A 10,505-nucleotide genomic window follows, 5' to 3' on the forward strand; every position below is an offset into this window, starting at 1 on the left:
GTACAAAACTTCAAACTGGAACACGTAACGCAGCAAGTCTAACATTAAAAACCTTATATTGTGCATTTAATTGTTTGGAGACGTCTTTCACCACACGACCTTTGGCCCATATATGTTTACTGTAAAATACCATGAGAACATTGATTTAACCCTTTGACACGTATGATCACGTATTTCTGATCATTGTTGAGTGGTCCCTGAAGCGTACAATCTCAAATATGTGATTGGAACAGTAGCAACCGAACGTATTATGCAACAAACGCGTCTTATACAGCATTGTTGTCTGAACAGCATCTAAATATTTTTGTATGGATGGAAAATAAAGGTCTTAAACGTTATTCCTCAATTGTACCTTTTATTGTAAAAGATAAATGCTAACTTCATCATCCAAGCATCACATGGAACACATCCACAGTCAAACTCATTCCATAAACCAGTCTAAATAACAGGTTGCGCTGACAAAAAAACAAAACATAAGTTAGCGACCTGACAGCTAGACTAGTTTACAACGCACCACATCTCTGGTGAGCCCAAGAAGCTAATATAATGTTGTTTAGAAAATAAATGCGTGTCAGCAAAGCTAACAGCAACTAAATTCTATATGGTGGCAGCCATGTTTATTTATGTTTGCCCTGCCGAAAACTCCCTAATCCCAGAATGCCATTCACTATAAAACACAAATAAACAAAGTCAAAGATGGCTGCGCTCATTGCCTGAAAAATATATACTTAGTTTAGCCAATTTTCCGCATATTACAAGTCGTTGATGTACTTGTTACAGTGTATAGAAGAACCGGAGCACATGACTTGACAAGTCGTTTACCATTTGACAAATCCCCCCCCCCCCCCCCAAAAAAAAAAGAATAATCACCTCACACCAAATACAAGCCTACTGCCTAACCTAACTGTAGTGTGAAAGCTAAACAGGGATGAAACCATTTTAGGGGGGTTCATTTCATTTGTGGGGGGGTTTAAGTCCATTGGGGGTAAAAATGGGGGACGGTATCATGAGGTGATATGTTGCAGGAAATATTACTATTTATTTTATTTAACTAGGCAAGTCAGTTAAGAACAAATTCTTATTTATAATGACGGCCTACCTATGATGGGGGATTTATCAACAAATGGGGGACAAACAAGAGTTTATACGTTAAATACATTTTTTTTTTAACTGGAAAGGGAGGGTCTGAGCTGGCAACCGTGAGATACAATCTGAGGTCGGGTTCAAGACAACTGGAACCTGGGGGGGGACTCTCCAAATGGGAAAAATCGTTTTGAACGCTCCAACTTGGAAGCGAATCCTCTTTCTAGACCTCCGAATTTGAAAGCACCATAAATAAGTCAGTCGAGCAAACTCTCTCGTTATAACATCTTTGGTCTGACAGATGCTTACGTGACAACCAGAATGCATTGTATGATGTCAACAAACATGGCGCCACACATAGCTCATCGTAATCAGTACAACATTCAAAAAAGTATTTTACACACATCATGTGTATCCATTACAATCTATGCAAGAATCGGAATGCATAATTTGTCACCAGAACTTTAAAACGTAAATACATTATGATCCATACATACATATGGTGTGCTACAGCAGAAACGATATACAGAAAATAAGCCCCTTACTTTGATTGGACATGTGTGCGTTCCGAAGTCCAATTTGTAAGGAAAACAACTATGAAGGCAATGTGGGCGCCAGTCAGAAATTGTGCCGGGGGGAAATATTTGTGCAAGGACTGTTCTGACTAGATATGCACAATGCCTTCATACTTGATCTCGGGAAACACAAGGGAAGTGCTTGGGCTCTTGAAGAGAGAAGTTTGTCCAGCTGAGTAAAGCCTCAAATATAAAATTGTCCGCAACAGTGAAATGGGCTTCTTCATGTGACATAACGAGGCGGCGGAACACACCTCAATTCAGACTATTTTTAGAAAATAAAAAAACTTGCTAGAAAATCATTTGAAATCGAAACAGCCTATAGATAATTAGCAGGCAGCGTGCCTTGGTTTGAGGGCAGCGCAGGTAACTGTCCTGTTGCGTAACAATCACATTTTGGAACAATGAGATCCTTCTGACATCACGCGCATGAAGAGAAAAAAACTCACGCACGGGCGGCGGTTAGAGATATTTGGGTTAATTACCAAAACACAACATAATGATATCTTCTCAATTTAGTTGTTTTAACAACTAGTTAATCCAATAGCAAAAAATGCAAGATACATGTTTCAAAATTGCAATTTGAATGTAATATGCTACAGTACTGTAAATGACAGTACATTAAACTGTTTTCACATTAGGCAATACACTTGCACTACACATCAAATTTGACACATAAAAATGTGAAAATCCCATGTGTAATCAAAGTCGTGATCATTGAAGACATCTTTCATAATCATTGATGCAAAAAATAAATGTATTGTTCAAATATGACATCATAGGTGTACTAGAAACAAATGAAATGAATGAAGGAAACGATGTTTAGCGGGCACTAGTTTGCATCAAATCTGTCTTGAGCATTTGGCCGTGGGTTGTTCATACACCTGGGGGAAACCTTTTGGCATGATGAATCCAAGCCTGACAGGTCTGGATTGATGTCATTGCATACCTCATCCAAGGCCTTGGGAGGGTGGTACGCTCAAGGTGGTGGCGTTCGTACACCTTCCACCTGTATTGTAATCATGTATTGTAGTCGTCCTGTGTGGCTTAATTAGTAAGAGCATGGCACTAGCAACACCAGAGTGGTGGATCGCTAGTGTCAGAATTACCACTCTGCGGTCCCATACAAAAATGTGTGGACTCCCTGTTGTCACTTTGGATAAAAACACCTGTTACGTAAATGCCATATATTACAGTATGATATTGGCCAACAATTTTTGTAAAGCTTTACATAGCATCAAGCTTGGAAATAAAAAACTATGCATGATTTGTTTGCTTTCTAAATGTAACGTGAGCAATGTAGTATTTTATATCATTCTTGTTATATTATCCTTTTCAATGTGTATAAAAAAATGTTTATAGATGAGTAAACACATTGAAACCTGCATTATGAGTCAATATATAAAATACTGTACATGGCTCTGGGTCAATTGAGTACCATAGTATGAGTAATAGTCATAAGACCTAGCAGTAAAACTCGGAAATGGTTCCAATCGTTTTTCCACCATTCATTTTTCCGTAGTGGATTTTAGAACTACTTCATATATGGCCTGTTTGTGTAGGCTTTCCTTGGCATGACGTTTTGATTACTGCGGAAATCTCTCTTGGACAAGGTAACCTTTATTAATATATTCGCCTGAACCCACCAAAAATGAAATTAGCTGCCAATGTGGCTATCATACAGAACTACACATCCTGTCACAAGCTTTGATGTCATTCTTCAAGACGCAGGGTAGGAAAAACCTCCACATTTCTCCATGTGATCGTTTTCTGATCTCTGTAAGCGAGAGATGTCGCTGGAGCTGTGTGATAAGGCAAGTAAGTCCTGTTTGCTAGCTTCTAATGTTACCTGCCTCAGACTGACTTTGAAGGTGGCCTCTGAAGTGATTTTTGGCACATTCTTTATTCTCTAATATGATTTTTTTTATTAAATTCTCTCATTTCAAATATTTGGTTATCAATTACATTTAAATTGATTGACAGTGGTGTAATGTACTTAAGTAGTACTTTGAAGTATTTTTTACTTAAGGTCGTTTTTTGGGGTATCTTTACTATTTCTATTTTTGAAAACTTACTCCATACATTTTCCCTGACATCCAAAAGTACTAGTTGCATTTTGAATGTGTTATGTTCTTTAATTACTGATGTGTTCATCCACATACAAGTGCACACATTAACTTGAAACATAAATGCAATGTACCTACAGTAGATTCCTTCATTCACAATCGAAACACTTATGGAAAAAAGATAAACAACTGACGTGTCTGAATATTGCTACACATGCAGAAAACAGATAAGCATTACATTCAGCTTCAAAACAGTGGTGCAACCATGACATTGTCTCTCTCTCTCGCACCTGCACTGCCTATACTAAAGTCCGTTGACACAGGCAGGGAGCACAATTTTACAGAAGACTAATAACACGTAAAACCAACTCAGAAACCTCAAATAAATTGATTATTTGCGAAATTGCTATTAGGAAATAATGTACATTTACTCAGAAAACCAACGTCTCTATGTGACTTGTAAAATAGTTTGCAACAAAGCTAGCATAAAAGCTAACATACACTCATTAATTCTGTCACGTTCTTCACTCACTCAGTTTGATACAAAAATAACACATACAACTTTCACCAAACATGATAATCCCTTTACTGGTACGTCATCCAGCATGTTATGATGTTCTTTCGATATGAGAAAGTTCAAATGTGCTGTTACATACCTGTAGTGATAATGAGAAACGGGCACAAAAGTTAGTCTTTACAGTTCTGGCACTTTTTTTATTCTAAGGAAATTATGTGCGCTTGGTCAGAACTTGTTGCTTTCCTCACTGCCACAATGAAACAGCGCCATCTATTGGACTGATGGGCTAAATACTGCTAAAGCGTGTAGAAAAGAGTTGGGTTTTTTAACCTTTATTTAACTAGGCAAGTCACTTAAGAACAAATTCTTATTTACAATGACGTGGGTTCACTGCCTTGTTCAGGGGCAGAATGACACATTTTTACATAGTCAGCTCGGGGATTCAATCCAGCAACCTTTCGGTTACTGGCCCAAAGTTTATTAAGATACATACAATTTGTTTGTTTTTTTAATTAGGGGGTGTCTATTTTGTGTGACAATTTTTCAACCTATTACACTAACAAGCCATTTTGGTTAGATCAAATATTTGTGGTTAGCTAGAAACTCATGAAAATGAGTTGGGATGCACAATGGTAAGCATATCAGAATCGGCCGATATTATCTAAAAAATGCCAACATCGGCCCAACGTCTAGTTTAACGCTGTGCGCAAAACTGATATCAAAGCTGACGCTATACATGCAACACAGCCTTCCTAACCACAATTTCTGCTGTGGGGATCTATTTAGAAGTTTCAAACGAAGATAACAAAAAGGCCATATGCAACGTTTGTGCTCCTATTATTTCCCGAGGAGGGGAGAAAGTGAAATCATTCAATACCACAAACCTAATTACTCATTTGAAAATGCATCATCCCCAGATGTTCAGCGAATACTCAGGACAAAAGCAGAAAAAAACTAAACACATACTTCCAACAACTAAACAAGTTCAAGTCGAGCAGTCATTTGAAAGAGGAAAAACATTTCAGCGAGACAACTCAAAGGCGAAATCCATTAATGCCAAGATAATGGTATTCATTGAGCTTGACAATCAACCGTTCTCTGTCGTGGATGATGTTGGCTTTCGACTGGTCAAGCACCTCGAGCCCCGGTACATACTACCAAGTAGGCGCTATTTTTCAGATGTTGCACTACCGGAGTTACACAGTATTGTTGAAACTCACATTAATTAGCTACTTGATATGGGCGTCACTGCTATTAGCTTCACGACTGACATTTGAACCAGCGATGTCAGCCCAATGAGCTCTGACAGCACAGTCGGTCGACAAGGATTTCGTAATGAGGAAAGCCGTATTGCATGCTCAAGAATGTGCTGGTTCTCATACCGCTTCTGCCATTTCAATGGCATTTGAGAACATGTTTGAAACATGAACACACTCCTAGCTCCATTCGAACAACTGACTTGAGAAATAAGCTCATCAACTGCGTCTGCAGCAGACGTGATATCCTCTGTCATGGCACTTGAAAGACCTGCTCAACAAAACTGTCAAAACAGACCGTGGGGTTAAAACTTGCAAAAGTACTCGACTAGAGGCTGTGAACAAGTGATTCGGTGGCATTCTTTGCTGTGTCGCCGCCATGCTCGATGCTAGATACAAGGGCCGCTACTTTGATGCAGACAAGAAACAGGGTTTACCTGAAATGTTTGACACAGCTGAACAATATGGAAACGTACACAGTGACAGTGCGCACCGAAGAGGACCGACGACAGAAGAGACCATGGACAGAGAGCTGAAACCTCATTGCTTGACATGCATGATCAAATCCTGGTTGAGATTGAAATGACTGAACAAATGAACAACGAAACAGCACAGCACAGCACAGCAAGTTAGTGAAAGAAATAGGTTTTGATTATGTTTTACTGGTAATGGGGACATACGTAAATACCAACAAAATAACCTTTTGGTCAGTGTGTGTGTTTAAACTATTTAACTGTACTAGAATACTTAAAGGCCCTAAAAAATGTAATAGCGGTTATCGGTATCAGGTTTTTTTGGCAAGGAAAATATCAGATATCGGTATCGGCCGAAAATGTCATGTCGGTGCATCCCTAAATATTTGCTAGATAACCACCCACAGTAGTTACGTGTGCAAAGCATGTTCCTTACAAGTAAAAAAAAAACACAAAAAAAACAGCATAGGCTAGCATAATGACTGTTGTGACCTATTATTATTGACAAGTCCTTTGTGAACTAGCCAGCTAGTTAACTTTAGCTCACAGTTTATGTAGTCATACTTTTTCACGTGGTGACATGCTAGCCCACCAAAGCAAGGATATATCCAGCTATATATTGCCTGATGGGCTAGCTGGTTAGGCACCTTGGTTGCCTAGTTGGCTACATTAGCTAAAGTTAACTAGCTAACGTTGCACCGTATCTCACTGTCGTGTAGTCTGACTTTCCCAACAGGCGATGGATGACATGTTAGAGAAAACATTAAATATCCCTGCCCTGGTGGACTAGTTAGCATGTCACCACCACTGGGGTCTGGGGAAAAGTCTGACTACACGAACGATGAGCTAACGTAACTAGCTAGTTAAACTTTCACTAAATATCCTGGTGGGCTAACATTAGCTAGCATGTCAAAAGTGTGACTACACGAACGGTGAGCTAACGTTAACTATCTGGCCAGCTAGCTCACAAAGGACGTGTGGGCTCAATGTTTTCCCATACATAACACAAACGGTTTTGTTCCATTACTGCATCTGTTGGACATGACTGATCAAATGGCCTGTGGAGTCAGGGATGTAAATTAAGCTAGCCCGAGGCTAGTACTTTTCAGACTGGACTAGTGGACAATGTACCAAACTATCCTGACACAGCAGTGAAATTTTGCCTTTACAAACATCACATGCCACAGATATAGGACCTACATGCTAGTAGAAATCATGGTCTGCTGGCCATTACCCCAAATCCTTATGTTCTGTCCCTGCATCTCAGTCCAGATGATCCCCCTTCTACTGTTGGTCCTCAGTGACCTCACGGCTGAGGGATTTAACTTTCCTCCTGAGAATTAGAATCAGACGTACAGTCTTATAGCTCATAGCAATACTTCACATCTTCAGGCAAATAGTACCCTAGACTGTCCTGATCATCTAGTTGAGCATTCCAAATAATTCCTCCATCCCAGCAGAAATGTTCTATCCACATAGTAGGATTTTAGATGTGCAGCTAGATCAAAACCCAGTCTATTTTTACCGTTACTATAGTCAAGTCTGTGGGTTATGGTATTTTAATATAGATGTTACCATTTTAGTAATTATTTTAGCTAGCTACTTTCAGATGGGCGAACTGGAAACCCAGTGACAACACACTGGTCTGCAGCTGCCATTTTTCTGTTGGGAAAGATAAATGGCCCAGTATTTACCAGAAAAAAGGTAGCTCATCCCCCATGGCAGAAGAGGAAGATCCAGACTGATGATTGGGAAACAAGAACAAACAATGAGGTGTGACAATTGGGTGTTGAGGGACCATTTGTCACATTGTTTATCATAACACAAACACACCCTGGACAATGTGTTTTCTGTCCAGATAAAGATGGGGATACAGCATTGAAAAATACCTAACACTGACCAAATGCCTCCGTTTTCCAGTCCAACAGGAGTGTATCCCTCAGACAATCCGGTGCATGGACATCTTGTACCAGTTGTGATCCGAGAGCGAGCGTCTAGTTGTGGAGACTACAGAAGATCGAGCCTGTGGACGGACAGGTCAGTAACTCATCAAATGTGACGCAATATTGTGTAAAACATTGAATTTGTAGATGCATCGAAATGTTGACTTCATGTCCCATTTCCCCCATGTTTAAGACATGAGGCGTGACATGCAGAACATCAAGCTCACCCCACGAGAAGCAGTGCATGATCAACCCATCCTCAGCAAGGAGATCTGCTGGAAGTGATGTACTCTCTCACTCACTCCCTCTGGGGGTAGACATAATTTAAACATCACAGAAATATATTCCCACTGCGCCCATGATAAAATGCAATGTCAACTGTTTTACTACTGAATGAAACTGAGGAGATGCATTCAGACCAGCCTGTGATTGAACTTAAGTTAACTATATTACTTTAGTTGGCTGCTGTGAGCAAAACTTGAATATAATATAAACTATTCTAGGAACCTTTTGTTTGTGTATGAGCTTAATTCATTGTTCACTTGTTTTTCAACAATGTCAGGTACAGGCAGGGATGACTGGGGCCTTCATCAAGACACAGGGTTCAAAAATAATTTGAACATCACATGTATAAATTCCCACTGTGCCCATGATAATGTTAACCACATAAATGTATTTGTATGTAATATAACCTATTATGGGAGCCTAGTGTGTTTGTATGAACTGTGTGGAATATTTTTGGAATATGAGTCTGTCAGAGGTTGTCATGCTGGATGGGGATGATGACGGAGGCTTTGGTGGTCCACACAACAAAGAAGTAGGTGTCCCTTCCAGTGATGAAGATCTGACCTTGGACCTGGTACCAGTAAGAATGGTCTTTACGGAGGTGGTAAGATCTTACCTCCTTGATATAGAAATCCTTCGACTTCACTGCCTCTTCAGTGGTAAGATCCCTTGCACCATTGGGACACTTGACCTCCACCACTGCTGTGGTGCCCACCAGGCCATCCGGTGAGGCACCCAGGATCCCAGACTCCATGACCCAAAGCCTTGACTCCTGCAGATCCATTCCTCGTCTTTGATATCTATGCCCCACTTTACAGACAACAACCCATCCAATGACTGTGATCGGAGGACCCTTTTTAGCAGCAACAGAGTAACGGGCTTGGCCCTAACCACTGCTCCATAACTGCTGGCCGTCAACCTCCCTCTCCTCATGGTGTGCCAGTTGGGGTTGGTGCGCTGTCCAACTTGGTGCGCTGCCGTAAAGCCTCCTGCTGCTCCACCGACAGCGCCATGCCAGCCAGGATGCCTGCAAGCCCCAGGTTCCCTTGCTTCTAAACAATGTCCGGTACAGACAGGGATGACAGAAAGGGTAGCGGTTGTTCTGGCTCAGGTTCATGGAGATATGCCATTCCATTGAACTTGCCCTGGAGACGGTTCCTTAGCCACTGAAGATCGTCCTCTGTGGGATCGCCTGGACAGAGGGTTGCAGTCTTCGGCCGGGTACAGGTCCGCCACTAACTGCACCTAGTTGGGCACGGCTGGCTTAGGCTATATGGCTACACTTACGAGCTCCACGGAGGCATTCGCATGGGGTAGAGAGAATCCCCTGGTCACCTGCCAAGAGGAAGGATGTTAAGTGCCACGTCTTTCAATGCATGACTTTGAACACCTTTAAATTCATTTGTTATAAGAAATGTGCTATATAAATAAAGTTTGATTTGATTGATGACATTAGAAGGTGTATAATATTTCATAAACTGTAATTTTCGAGGACAAGTGCAGTTTTCCCATAAATGTGTAATTAATAACTTGGGATTTTATCACTTGACATGCAAATCATAAAGTGGGAAGGATCCTATAAATCAAGACTGTAAATAAATAATGTGCCTTTGAAGATTTGTCTCTGGTAATGCAAGTATAATACAGGCTCGATTTCTAAACAAAGTAAATTCTGAATGTCAATAGATTTTTAGATTAATTCTCATCAATGACAACATTCTAGAACTGAGTTATCACTCACCTAAGTCTGGTATCCGGGGTAATCTGGTTAATGATTATATAGTTCATTAAGTGGCTCTTTCCTTGTAGAACGTTGACAGCTGTATAGAACACATTGTATTGCTAATATGCTCAAACTTAACTTAATAGATACACTCCCCGACACAGGATAAACTTTATCCCTCAAGCTGGCCCTGACCAAACCAGTAAATTGCACCTCACAATAGCTGCACTTGTCCACATTGCCAGATTTAGTGGTCTTCTCCCCTTTTAATGTTCTTATGCTCATCCTTGAAAAATGCTATAAGGTCTTAAATAGACACCAAAGTCGATATACTGTACAAAAAACAATCTAGGCTGATTTATTGATCTACTGCTCTGCCAACTGGCTAGCTAAAGTGTAGTCAGTGGCTAGCGAAGACACAGAAATGGGATGAAGAAGTTCAACACTTAATTCAAGTAATTTCAATACAGCACATGGATTCATCATGGATTGGGCACAGGTCTCTCTTTAATCGTGCTGGTGAATGATAGCTGACAACGTCGGCTAAAGATGAAGTGCAGGAACTTCCTGCAGGATTTTTTGCC

At 40.5% G+C, this 10,505-nt stretch overlaps 1 long non-coding RNA gene across 1 annotated transcript; it reads right to left on the bottom strand.

Moving 5' to 3' along the window:
- Positions 1-4,758: 4,758 nt before the first annotated feature.
- Positions 4,759-9,529, bottom strand: LOC118946062. Its single transcript, XR_005041231.1, has 5 exons — positions 8,815-9,529; positions 8,141-8,220; positions 7,871-7,993; positions 7,665-7,711; positions 4,759-7,303 (listed from the first exon to the last, which is right to left on the bottom strand). It is a non-coding gene; the product is annotated as an uncharacterized LOC118946062 (long non-coding RNA).
- Positions 9,530-10,505: the final 976 nt, after the last annotated feature.

The sequence above is a fragment of the Oncorhynchus mykiss genome, chromosome 31 (genome assembly GCF_013265735.2).
Source record: "Oncorhynchus mykiss isolate Arlee chromosome 31, USDA_OmykA_1.1, whole genome shotgun sequence".
Lineage (NCBI taxonomy): Eukaryota > Metazoa > Chordata > Actinopteri > Salmoniformes > Salmonidae > Oncorhynchus > Oncorhynchus mykiss.